Raw genomic sequence first — 14,435 nt, 5'->3', positions numbered from 1 at the left:
AAAGGAAAAGGAAAAGGAAAAGGAAAAGGAAAAGGAAAAGGAAAAGGAAAAGGAAAAGGAGGAAAAAAGATTTGATGAGTGGTACTTTGGGGCACACATCACCATCTTGACATCACATTAGAAATCACCTTGACAAACAAGAATTTGGTGAAACACTTATTCAACATATTTAAGGAAGATGAAAATATGTCACACTTTCAAGATAACGTGCTTTAAGTCTTTGAAAAATCAAAACACAACTAGAGCTTGAAATGAAAATTACATTTGCTGAGTGTTTAGGGGAGGAGAATGGAAAAGATACAAGTTGTGGTTGTGACAGAACATGAAGTTTCTGATTCTTTCATTTGCAAAGCAGTGCAGAAACAAAGGATAAAACAACAGCATAAAATAATACAGCTGAGTCTGGGAAAAGCAGTTATATTGAGTTTTGTGTGGCTCTATACAATATTGATGAGATAATGGAGACTGAAATGATCAGCTTAGAGGTCAGACTAGTAATTTTCAGATTCTCAGCTTTTTCAATATTTCTTGAGGATTTGACTGTTTTGTTTCAAACCTTGTGGAAAAAAAATAACTGTATTTAAACTATCCCATCTAAAGGGTGACATGCAATAGAAACAGTGTGTTATTGCACTAGGGATTCATATAACATCTCAACTTGACACGTTAGTTCAAAATTGTTGCAGAAAGGTACTTAGCTGTTTATGAAAAATAAGGACTTCTAGCCCAAAGGCAACAGGACAAAATATTCTAGAAGTTTATCAGTTTGTAGTTTCTAAGTGTATCTGTAGTAACACCTGCAACATCAGAGGAACACACTAGAAGTCCTTTTTGTTTCCACGTTCCTAACTGCAGTGAAATGTTTACTCTGTAATTTATGCCATCTTTGGTCTTTTAGGAGAACTGAATACATTAGACACTGGTCAGGAAAACTTATCCATTCCCCCTGACTGCACTGCCCCAAGGCATGAGAGGCAGCAGCACAAAGGCTGCCGAAATAATTTTGCCTGACTGTAAAATCTTGGTAGTTAATAAATGCATTGTAGGCAGCCTTGCAAGCACTACCTTTTGAAGTACCACATAATAATATTCAGTCTATTGAAAAGCAAACACGTCTCTCCCCCACATAAAGTGTGCTCAGTATTTCAATCAGCTGTATATATTTTAATTTTCCAGAGGTTGTTTCTTTCAGATTTTTCATAGTGTTTGTGTTTTATTTATGATAATGACACATTATAACATTTTTTAAAATGACCATTTTAATGGAAGATAGTTAGGTTATCTCCTGGCTTATACTTTAATATATACAGTTGCTGCTCCTTTTTTAAAAAATAGAAAATTTAAAAAAAGAAAACAGGAGCAGGGTAGAGGTGGAGTCAGGATTTTTATTTGTTTTCTTGTTGAATTTTTGTTGCTGTTTTTTGAAGGAACAGGATTGACAGCTCTTCAGCAGTCTTATGCAAAGACTGCTATGTCTTACAATCAGCATACTCTTTTTTTCATATCTAAGACATTGACTAGCTGATTCACCGTTGAAGGACACTTTTTGGCTTACATTGTCTCCAGTGTTATAATACAGGAACAAAAGAAAAGCAAGCCTCATGTCTATAATCATTTCACTGTACTTTAAAGATGTGCAGACTCCTCAAAGCTGAAAGAATTTCAGAAAGAAAAGAAATTTATTTCAATTATTAGAAAAAGAAAAAAGGCCCATATTTTGTCTATGTAGATTTCTCTTTTCATTCCTTTAAAGAATGAATACAAGAGTGACTTCCTTGCTTTTCTTTTTCATCGAAAATTTTCAAATAAAATCTGCTGTGGTACCTTAATTCAAGGCACAGACATCCATAATGATTCTTTCTGTAATCCTATTAGTTTTGAGACAAATTTATCCCAGATTGGTTTTAAAATTAACTTGACATTTGTACAGATCACAAATCCATTCTCATTCAGTGCTTTTCTATCTCTTTATACGATCAAGCTTATACTTCCGCATAAATCCAATGACATTCTGATGAAATTCTTCACTTTTACTGAAGCATGATGTGATCAAAATCCAGCTTTTTTAATTATATTTTAATCTTCAGCTTTGATCAGATGTATCTATTGAAATCTCCAGTGAAAATGTCTATTTTAAATTTATGCAAAATCAAATTTTACTCCTTATGTCAACTGGTTTGTAACTCACTAATTTTAGTTTAGCATTCTTTTATTTGGAAGTTGGTATTCTACATTTATACGTACAATTAAAAAAGGTAAATCCACTCAATTCATGTTTTTGGCAGACTTTGAAAAGTCTGAAAGTTAGTTATCTTCAGGAAACTATTTCCAAGTGTGAATGGTTGACCTTGGCTGTCTGCCAGACATCCACCTTGCCTCCCCCTCACTCCTCCTCAGCAGTATTGGAGCCAGAAATAAGATGGAAAACCTTGTGGTGGGTCAAGATAAAGACAGTTTAGTAAGAAAATCAAAGGTCACATGAGGAAGCAAAGCAAGACAAGGAGCAATGGACACAAACTGGAACACAAGATGTTCCGCCTGAACATCAGAAAACACTTGTTGGTTTTTTTTTGTGCAATTGATGGAGCACTGGTACAGGCTCCCAAAGAGGTTGTGGAGATCTCACTCCGGGGACATCTTCAAAAGCCACCTGGACATGGTCATGGGCAACTTGCTGTGGCTGGTCCTGCTAGTAGGAACGTCGGACAAAATGATCTCCAGAGGTCCCTTCCAGTCTCAACCATTCTGTGATTCTATGAAGCAAAGCAAAAACAAGGAATTCATTGACTACTTCTTAATGGCAAGCAGATGTCCCACCACTGGAAAGCATGAATAGATGTTAGTTATGAAGGCAGATGCCCTAACCCACTTCGTCCTCCTTTCCCTCATCTTTCATTGTTGATCATGATGTCATACAACATGGAATATCTGTTTGGTCAGAATAGGTCAGCTGTACTGGTGATGTCCCCTCCCTGCCTCTTGCTCACTCCTGACCTACTGGCCTTTGAGGCAAGGTCTGAAGAGACAGCTTTTACAGTGTGTGTGCAGTGCTCAGGAATAGCCAAAATACTCATGTGTTATTAGACATTTTAGCCACAAATGCAAAGTACAGTGTTGTACGCTGCTAAGAGGAAAGTTAACTCCTTCCCATCCAGATTCATTACAGCAAGGAACTGTTATTATTTATGTATTCAGATAGCCTATCTTTGTGAGCAGTTCTCTATCCTCTTTAATTCAACTGAATTGAAATTGAGGCTGTGGATCTCAAAAAGCTTCAGGGGATAAATTTGCACAGTAAAGTGGTAAGCTCAACTTAATTAGATACACTAATGATCAGGCTTTTGGTGTAAAGCAATAGTGATTGTTTTGCTAATTTTTTGTCATGCAAAAAAAAAAAAAAAATGCCAGCGATCTCAGAAACAATTCAGAGGAGAATTTATCAGGGGGAAAATGGAAAACATTAAAGTTTTGGGAAGGGGAGACAATTAAAAAGAAAATAATTTATTGTAGGCTTCTTAGCAATCTTATTAATTTTTGTTTTGTTCATTGTAAATTTAATTAACATAATCCTATTTGAAGTGCAACATGTTACATGGAAGGAAAATATCCTAGTGATTTATCTTAAAAGAGAGGATGGAATGAATTAAGCTAAACTTTATTAGGAAGGGTTAAATAACATGTTCACTGGATTTTTAGTGAGCTAAGTAATAAGATTAATATTTAATTGAAGCACGTTAAGGAAAATCTAGCTTCTTAACATCTTGTGGCTGTCCATATTCAATGAAATTGATATATTTTTTTCTCATTGAAAAGATAGTGTTACAATATCTGCAAATGAATGGTTCTCAAGAAGATGCTGCACTGGTTGGGTATTCTTTCAGTCACAATTAGTGTTCAAGTTCATGGGACATATCTACCAAATAATTTTTTGCTTTACTTCTCACCTTGTTCAATGTAAAGCATGTCAATAGACTTTTACTCTCTGCCCCCATTTTGGAGAAAAATTGCTTAGGCTGTTTATGCTTATTTTCTGAAAGAAGAAAGTGTATGAGTGCTTTTGAATACATTAGACTATACTTCTAACATTTGTTCTGAGGTAGCAATTTTTAAAAGATAAAAACTTGTGTGTTTAACATATCTTTTGCTATCACTATCACTAACTATAGTTTCAAACTTTCAAATCTTGTGCTCCTGTAAGCAAGAGATTTGATTTTAATTATCTTAGTTTTTGAAACTATTGAAACTGTTTACAATCTATGAAACATTGGAGGTTTTTGGGTTTTTTTTGGCTTTTTTTGCTTTTTTGAGAGAGAATTTTCATGAAATAATTCCTTACAATGTTTGCTGTAGAAAAAACCTGCTGTTGCTCAGAATGGCTTTGAATAAAGGACAACCTATTTCATATAGATGCTGTCAAGTTCTCTTTGAAGAAATACTGTAATCAATCATCCATAATGTTCCCGTTAATCTTAGAATCAGAGGAGACAGAAATGGAACTGCCTTAATCAGATACTTAATACTGAGTAGTTCATGATAATATATTCTCTAGTATCATAGCTATAGCTATGATAGCTATAGCTTTCAGAGCATTGCAGTAAAATGAATAATAAAGTATCAGAAATTGGGCAGGTAATCAGAAATTGGGCAAAGTTTTTTAACTAATACAAAACCATCAAATATCTAATGAGTATTATTCAGTATTATTGTGATATTTTGTCATTATCATCAGAATAATGTGCAAGAAGAATAGTTTAATCAAACTAGTAATAATAAATGAACATAAGTTTAAAGTTATGAAAAGCATTCTGGGACCCCAGAATTGCAGAATTGGCCCTGTTTGATGACCAGGACTGCAGTAATGATAAACTCCCAGCCAAACTCAAACTTGTGTGAGATGTACTGTTCCAGCTGGATGTATTTAGGTCTATGGGGACCAATGGGATTCATTCCAGGGTTCTCAAAGATCTGGCTGATTAACACTGCCAGAGCTCTTTCAATTATTTTTCAATGGTTTTAGGAATCTGGAGAAGTCTCAGTGGGATGGAAGCTGGCAAACTTCATCCCAGTTTTCAAGAAGGGCAAGAAAGAAGACCCTAGTAATTAAAGGCTGTCAATCTCACTTCAGTGCCTGGCAAAAATATGGAGAAAATTATTCTGGGAGTTATGGAGAAAATTATTCTGGGGGTTATTGAAAAACACCTGAAAGACAATGCCATCAATGGACAGAGCCAACATGCAAGGTAAAAGTTGTATGTAACAAACTTAATTCCCTTTTATGGTAAGGCTACCCACCTAAACGACCAATCAGATGATATAATCATTTTGGATTTCAGCAAAAATTTTGATAAATGTCTAGCATGCAGCTAGGAAAAATATAATACTATTGGTGAACAATTGGATGACGAGTCAGACTCACAGTGGCTAGTCATATTAAACATCAGGCTGATGGTCAGTCACTAGTCTGGTTACACAGGGCTCCATTTTAGGGCTAGTTCTCTTTAATGTATGCAGACATGATTTGCAAGTTTGCAGAAAGATCAGCAAGTTTGCAGGTGACCCCAAGTTGGGAGGAAGTGTTGATCTGCCTGAGTGTAAAAGTTTCCACAAAGGGATCTGGACAGGCTCGATCAATGTGCTGAGGCCAGTTGTATGAGCTTTAACAAAACCGAGGTCCTGGTCCCACACTTTGGTAACAACAACCTCATGCATCGCTACAGACTTGGGTCAGAATGGCTGGAAAGCTGCACAGAGGAAAAAGATCTGGGGATGTTACCTGACAGCTGTGGGGGGAGATGTAACAACAAGGAGCTCAACAGACTGGTAGATCTTATCACTATGAGGCCTTGGGAGTCTGGAGACAGGGCTAAAGTGTAAACAGAATGCTCCTTTAGTATGCACAGCTAATGTGGTCACATCTGGGACAGTTAAGGAACCCTTTGTTTGTTATCTATGTTGCTGTGAAGAACTTAAGGACAATTAACCGTGAGTGGATTTACTGCTTACGAGTGGAGGATATATAAGATGTATGTTAAACACAATAAAGAGGACTTACTATTCTGATGCCACACTGACTGAGAATTTCTCTAACGGGACAAGCGCCGACAGACAGCCAACTGAGAGTGAGCCAGCAGTGTGTTCATATGCTCAAGAAGGCCAACAGCATCCTGGCTTCTATCAGAAATACTGTAGCCAGCAGGACCAGGCAGGTGATTGTCTCCTGTACTTGGCACTTATGAGGCTGCACCTTGAGTGCTGTATTCAATTTTGGACTATGAGAAGGACACTGAGGTCTGGGAGCACGTCCAGAGAAGGGCAACAAAGCTGTGAAGGGTCTGGAGCACAGATCTTATGAGGAGCAGCTGAGGGAATGGGGATTGTTTAGTCTGAAGGAGGCTCGGGGGAGACCTTATTGCTCTCTACAATGACCGGAAAGGAGGTTGTGGTGAGGTGGGAGTTGAACTCTTCTGTTTCTTTTTTCTCAGAAAGCATGGTAACGTATTGGAACAGCTGCCCAGGGAGGTGGTGGAGTCACCATCACTGGAGGTGTTCAAGAAAAGTGTAGATGTGGCAGAGGGACATGGTTTAGTGGGCATAGTGGTGATGGGTTGATGGTTGGACTCGGTGATCTTAGTGGTCTTTTCCAACCTTAATGATATTATTCTAGGATTCTAAGTGATTTTGTGGACAACAGCAAATTGGTAGGAGCTGCTGACTTCCTCAAAGGTGGAAAAGCCTTGCAGAGAAATTTTTAAAAATTAGAGAGATCTCAGGAATAAACAACTGCATGAAGTTGAACAAGAGTGAGTGCTAGACTTTGTAATATGGAATGGGGCAAACTTGGGAATATGTACAGACTGGGGGACAAGAGGCTGGAGAGCAGCCCTGTAGGGATCTAGGGGTCATGGCTGATGGCAAGCTGAATATGTCAGTAGTATGCCCTGGCAGCCCAAAGGGCCAATTGTACTCTAGGGTGCATCAGGCCCAGCACTGCCAGCTGGATGAGGGAAGGGATTTTCCCACTCTGCTCTGCTCTGCCTCTCACCTTGGACACTGGGTGCAGTTTGGGGCACCACAATATAAAAAGAGCATAAAACTATTACAGAGCATCCACAGGAGGGCTAAGAAGATGGGGAAGGGTCTGGAGGGCAAGACAAATGAGGAGTGCCGAGGCCCCTGGGTTTGTTCAGCCCAGAGCAGAGGAGGCTGAGGGGAGATCAGATCCTCACAGGGAGCAGAGGGGCAGCACTCATCTCTGCTCTCTGGTGACAGCAAGAGGACCAGAGGGAATGTCACAGTGCTGCACCAGGGGAGGTTCCAGTTGGGTATTAGGAAAAGATTCTTCACCAAGAGTGATTGGACAGTGGAAAAGATTCCCCAGGGAAGTAGTCACAGCCCCAAGCTGCTGGAATTCAATAAGTGTTTTGAGAAAGCTCTCAGAAGTATGGTTTAAATTTTAGGTGGTCCTGTTTGGAGCCAGGAGTTGGACTCAATGACTCCTGTGGGTCCCTTCCAGTTTGGGCTATGATTTGCTGTGGGTCTCAACGGCTGCTTATTAAGTGATAGCCACTCATTAGTACTCGATGCCACTATGCGCCTGCACATGTGACCGAATGAACCCAGAAGCTCCGAAAGCTGGGAAAGTACCCGTGCAGTCAAAGAAGGATTTAGAAGACAGAAGAACCGACCAGAAGGAGGGTGGGCAGCCCACGACACAGAGCCTCGTGCACGGTGCATGACCGAGACTGTGATTGGACAGAAGTTACGAAACCAGCGCGTGTCATGGATGCGGTCGGGTGTATGGGTATAATACTGGGAGCGTCCCGGGGAATAAACGAGATCTGCTTCCACCACATCGGTGACTGAGAGACTCCGTCCAAGCGAGCACGGACAGCCTCGGGTCGGGAGGATGGACAGCCACGGGAGGGGATAGCAACAATTTGCATATACTGGAAATATAAAATATTATCTTTGATCTGTGAAACTAGAGGTAACTCTTCCTGGAAGAAATAATCCAAGGTCACAAAGGATAAAGTTTATAGTATCTGTCTCATTTCTAAATATTTTAAAAACTATTCCAAGCGCTACACATCTATATTATTTGTGTCTTGAATATGTTTAATTTGTTCACAATCAACATATACTTAATTTCTTACTAAGATATTTGATTTAAATGTGCAAAGTTTGGAATAATGCAACAGTAATTTGGGAATAAAATGTCTTTATCAACAACAGAAAAGAGAAGGGAAAGCAGAAGGAAAATGCATTAAATTTCTGTGTCACTGCACTATTATGCTCCCTTTTACAGGTCAGCATAAAAGGGTATGACATGAATGCATTAGATTTTCTCAAAGTACTAGTGGTTAAATAGCTACAATTCCTAAAAAGCATTTTTGAGGGAAGAGGAAGTAAGAAGCTGTCTCTATTATCATTGTAAAACATAATTACTTTAGCGATACTTTCAGACAAATATAATTTCTCTACTCCTTCCACATTTCATGCACACAGTAACCTATCACCAACCTTCACCTTCCAGTATTTTTAATTTGCTTTAAAATTTATTGTACATTTATTACCACATTCACAGAATAACATGTGAACTTCAACATACCATTAGTAAAGCTTCATATTCAGTCCATAGATTCAGCAGACAGTGTTATGAAGCTCAAAGGAAAGCCATATATTGCACCGGAGATGGAATTTTGGATCAAGTTAATTAATTCATCACTATAAATCACTGGAAGAGAGCATATCTTGTTAGCTTCAGTCAGTCAGATACTAATCAGTGGCTCATTAGCTTTAAAAATATCAACCTGGTTGAGCTATCATTGCTTGGTACAGTAGACTAATGAGTCACATTAGAGAGAATTCTACATGGCATGTAGAGAAATTGTTTTTACGCATCCTCCAAGCAATATGCGTGAAATCTTACAGGAAAATCAGTGCTAAATACACTCACTTAGACAAAAAAAAAACAACAACACTGGAACTGACCTCAATTTTTGGTGGTTATTTCACTGCTAAGTGCTTCTTAGTTCCAGTCCTACATGCTTTGTACTCTGATTTTGCTAAACAAGGAAGTTCAGGTTACCTCAGAAAAGAAGAACTGGGTCCCATCTATCTTTGATGTTCCCAAGAGAAATTATTTGCTCATTCCCAAGGGTGAGTTTTATCATAAAATATAGACAAATAAAATAAAACATATAGACAAACATAGTAGCAATTATTCATTATAATGTAAAGAAACAACAAGGTCTACTTCATATCAAAGAACATCTGAAATATGAATGATAATACCTTCAATACTAAATGAGTGTCCTGTAATTAATAAGGTCACATTAATGCAAGCTTTAACTGGTTCAAGTTGTTTTTTGTGCTCCAGAAGGACTACAATTTTACAATAAAACAATACTTAGTCAGAATAATTTCTCCAGAGGTTTCCAGATATAGAAACAAATTAATTTAGAAGACCATAAGCAGAGTTAAAAAGGGGCTCAGCATTCATAAATGATACTCTGAAGCTTCTATATATTCACTCAAATGCAATAGGAGTAGTTTTCTGAAAGACACAATTATGCCAACACTGTAAGCGTAGGTGTAAGAGTGAGACTTCTCTAGTTTCTCAGCATTGAGCATCAATTTGATGTAAATAGAGAAAATACATAGCAGAAGTATATCATTCTAAACTCAGAGAGATTTAACAAGAGGAAGAGGTAGCTGAATGTCTAGCTGTGTTCATACAGTTTGCAGATTTGTCAAGACTCAAATTAAGGAGGTTTGCTGGGCCTCCACCTCATGTTTCTTCTCATGGTACATGTAATGATATGCAGCCTCAAGTATGGCATCTGCAACAGGAAATAAAAAAGAAAGCAATCAGCAGAAAAAAATCTCCAACAGTAACCTAGTACTTTGTGTGTGTGTATGACCTATCAGACAGTTCTGTGTACAATACCACCCATCAAAATCCATCTGCAGAATGCAGAACATGCCTTGAAGTATATGACTTTTCCCCTTGCCCTCATAAGTACCACACAGGAGTACTCTGTCCAGGTCTGAGGCCCACGGCATGGAGTTGTTGGAATGGGTATGGAGGAGGACCATGAAGATGATCAGAGGGCTGGAGAACTCCTATGAAGAAAGGTTGAGGGAGCTGGGCTTGCTTAAGCCTGGAGAAGAGAAGTCTCTGGGGAGACCTCAGAGTGGCCTTCCCGTGCTTGAAGAGAGCTTATAAGCGGGAGAGAGACGAACTTTTTACACAGGCTGATAGTGATAAGACAAGGGGGAATGGCTTTAAACTAAAATGGGAGATTTAGGTTAGATGTTAGGTGGAAATTCTTTACTCAGAGGGTGATGGGGTAAAGGCACAGGGTCCTCAGAGAAGCTGTGGATGCCGCCCATCCCTGGAGGCATTCAAGGCCAGGTTGGATGGGGCCCTGGGCATTCTGATCTAGTGGGTGGCAATCCTGCCCATAATAGCGGGGTTAGAAATGGATTGTCTCCAAGGTCCCTTCCAACCCAAGAGAATCTACTATCCTATGATTCTATTCTATGAATTTCCCCTGTTTAGCTTCTGTTAACTTAAAGGTCTGTATTTCTTACTAGCATAATATATATATATCTTGATTTTATTAAGCAGCTATTGATAAATATGTAATGTTCAAACAACTGTGCATGATTATTTAAAAACATTCAATGATTTAAGTACATGTCATTGCAGTGTGGATTTTGGTGTCTCACCAGTGCTTCTGGTCTTAGAGAAGTGTTTCAATTATGGGATGTATTCTGACAGCCTAAACTGCTCTTCAAATTGAATGGAAAGCCACCATCCTCAAAACAGATATATCTGCTGACGCCTCCTAGAATGCCAGTGAATGTATGCCAGTGGACTATCACTGATCATTTCTAATTATTAGGTGTTTTAATTCATAGAATTGTGAATCAGTGAATCAGACTATTTTACTGAGTAATTGTGGTGATACCAGAACAGCTTCCAAAAAACTCAAAAAAACATTATGTGAATTAATACATAGGTTAGTTTTATCCTCTTTGACTGTATTTAGAAAATTCTAAAAGTGTTTTTTAGTTTGTTTAGCTTAATTCAGTATTTCTTATCTCAAACGCTCAGAACTGAATTGTGAAACCTGAGCACAAAAACCAAGGCCAGAGTGCAGGTTGAGTGCTGAGTGCCACAAAACCTTCCAAAAAATGCTTCATACAAAGGTCAACCTTTTTCTTTGTTTTGCAATTCTGTTTTTCTCTTTCATTACCAGAATAGCAGGATTGGTCATTTTTTTCTCCTAAACTGTAATCTGTATCTACTTGGAGTTAGATAAAAATACTTACATGGCATCCAGGCTCCTACTTCAGAAGATTTGTCAATCTATAATCACAGTTTCGGATGTCACACAACTTATTGTGCTGCTCCTATTGTTAAAGGCTGTCTGTTTGGTAGTTCAGAAAATGTTCTTAGTCGCTGTTTAACACTACAGTTTTTATACAGTGTGAACCCAGCCTTTGCAGGAAATGGGAGAGAGGTGAAAGCAGTAATCATGCAAAAGATCCTGCACAGCTGGAAGTATGTGAATCACAATTGAGAGATGACATCTACAACCTTAGGTACTGTGAACTTTAAGTACATGTTGGCACCTTTCTTTTGGGTGGCTAGAGTATTTTAGTGTCTTATATCTTGTTGTCTTTTATACTTTGAAATGCTGCTCTTTAGGTCCTTGCTATATCTGTCAATTGCAGAAGAGATGACAAATAAAATAGTAGGAGACATAAAGATTAATTCTATCCTGACAGCTCTGCAACATTGTTTCTATCTGAATTTATTTTAAAGACGCTGTTATCTCAGCTTGAGATTTAAGAAAAAAAAAAAAAAGGACAATTAAAAGAAATACATTACTGGTGTAGAATAGAAGTGAAGGGAATAGGAGGAATTGAATAGAGTAGGATAGGAGAGGATAGGCCAGGACAGGACAGGATGGGATAGGATAGGATAGGATAGGATAGGATAGGATAGGATACCAGTTGGAAGAGACCTTCAAAGTTAATCTAGCCCAACTACCTGACCTTTTCACAGCTAACTAAAAGTTATTATCTAAATGCCTGTTGAACACTGTCAGCCATAGGTCATCAACCACCTCTCTGGGAAGCCTGTTCCAGTGTTTGACCACTTTCACAGTAAATAAATTACTTTGTTGGGTACTGGATGGACCATGAGGTACCAACCAGATCTGGAGGAAACCATGAGGCCTGGGGTTTGACTGAGAGTCTGTCAGCATGAGGGTATGCATGCAAGAGACAGAGGGGTCCAGGGCATACCCTTTTGGCAAGCTGCATGTCCTAGCCCAGACAATGGAGGCATTCACCTGGCATACGTGTGCGCGTACTTTCCCACCAAGGCCATCATGCACAACAAGAAAGAGAAGCAGGATCAGGCCACTGGCAATTTATTTGTTCATGTGAGTGGTGTGTTTTCTGTGTAGGTTGACATGTACAGCCAGCTGTGTGTACATAGATATAAGCGCTATGACAATGTGTGCCTTTTGGAATCACGCTGCTGAATTGGAATTGCTGCTGACCAGGCCTAGAGACATGGAGCTGCAGCAGCCTCATGGTTACTGGGCTATGAGATTTGCCAGCTACTAAAAAATATAAAACAAACCTGACATATTAGGTGAGAAAGAGTGAATGTGTCAGTGAGAAGGAAAATTTTAAACTCTTCTGTTTCCTGTACCAATGTCGTAGGTGCATGCAACACATCTTAAGTTTTCCACCTCAAACACTGAAAGTATCACTTCTGTGAAATCTCCAAGACCCAATGAGCAGATATGACTCATGCAATTTCTTGCCACTGCATAGGGTACATCTGTAACAAGCCTGATGACAATATCTGTCTGTATGGAGAAAGACAATAGCACCAAAGGTTCACAGCAACCCAGACCTTAGCCTCTGCACCATTAAAATGTGTGAACTCATAAGAGAAAGTGTTGTAATCTGTACTTACTGGAGAGTTAATGAGGTAAAGCTACAGCAGCACCAGGTTCTATTGCTGCCCTTTGCTTGTGTGAGGTGGTTTGTTTTGCAGTGGAACTATTTGAAATGATAATTATAGAGATTGCATATGTCTGTCAATGGGATTATGTACAACCACGCTCAGGTCAATGTGTTTGGCCAGGGTGCTAGAAGGGTGGTTGCTTAATCAGAAGCATATGTATCTGCCATTTTTTCTGTCTGCTCACGTGTACTGTACTACAGAATCATGCTCAGTGTTTTGTTAGATTTTGTTGTTTTGGTTTTTTTTTCCTTTCATATGAGACAGATTTTTTCCTAACTACATAAACACACTCAGTCTGCAGGAATCTGTCAGGTAGAGAGAAGGGGATTTAGGGATTTCTGTGTTCAAGTAGATGAAGATTGCTGTAAAAAATATTCCTGTTTCATTGTTCCTAGGAGACCAGAAATGCAACGATGCATGATTCTGGCATGAGTTACGCTGTACAGTGCAAAATGTTTTAAGAGATGCAAATTCTAAGTACAGCCACATCCCTTTCTCCAAGTTACACTTGGCAAGGAGAAGTAAAAAAAGACTGGTGTGAACATAAAGTCATATTCTTTGCTGCTTCATTGCAAGACTGATACTCCCTGGGCCAGTTATACCCTCCATACTGTTTACGCATTGCTCATGGAGATTTTAGACAAATTACCCTCATCATATTAGAATTTCTGTAATGCTAGGGCATGCTCAGTAAGTCACAAGAGAAATAAAAAATAAATATAAACCTAAATGTGTAAAAGATGAGTAAATCAAAGATAACTACTGAAAGCAAAGCCAAAAGAAGCTCAAAACAAATGCACTACTGAGCAGACTTTTAAGTATATGCAATGCATAGCATTAATTAAGTTTTTTGAAGCAAAGCAAAAAAAAACCCAACTGTACCAGCATAGTAGATAAAAACAGAAAAAGAATGCTGTGGCAGAAAGGACAGAGCCATCTGCCTGTTTTCTGCTGTGAAATGGGGTCTTGGGCAGTTAAACAGAAGATAAGGGTTTAAAAATTTTACTGGAACTTTAGCACTTTGAAATGGGTTGTTTCCCTGACTCCCAGTGGGATTTAGTGATACTTTTTAGTACTATTTTAGAAGTACTGAAAATAATATGTAGGAAGCTATGTCTGTAGAGGTCTTTATTTTGCTTTAGGTACTGAACATCTATTTACAGGAAAAATAGAAGGGAAAAATCAAAGTAATTCATAGTACACCAAAGACTTGTGCCCCAGTTCCAGCTTGCTAAAAATACATTGGCTTAAAGCACATGAGTCACGGCAAACCAGCTGAGAAAGGAGAAGTTGAAAAAAATAGATATAATTTCCCCCAAATTTGGGGTCTGAACTCCAACAGATTATTCACACATTTCACATAGAAGAAACTGTTAGC

General features: G+C 38.7%; 1 long non-coding RNA gene across 1 annotated transcript; it reads right to left on the bottom strand.

Moving 5' to 3' along the window:
• On the bottom strand, positions 32-11,915 carry LOC110395178. Its single transcript, XR_002436216.1, has 3 exons — positions 11,341-11,915; positions 8,609-9,842; positions 32-2,753 (listed from the first exon to the last, which is right to left on the bottom strand). It is a non-coding gene; the product is annotated as an uncharacterized LOC110395178 (long non-coding RNA).

This window comes from Numida meleagris, chromosome 2 (assembly GCF_002078875.1).
Source record: "Numida meleagris isolate 19003 breed g44 Domestic line chromosome 2, NumMel1.0, whole genome shotgun sequence".
NCBI lineage: Eukaryota > Metazoa > Chordata > Aves > Galliformes > Numididae > Numida > Numida meleagris.
Note: the sequence above shows the minus strand (reverse complement) of the source record. Positions and strands in the feature narration are given on the sequence as shown.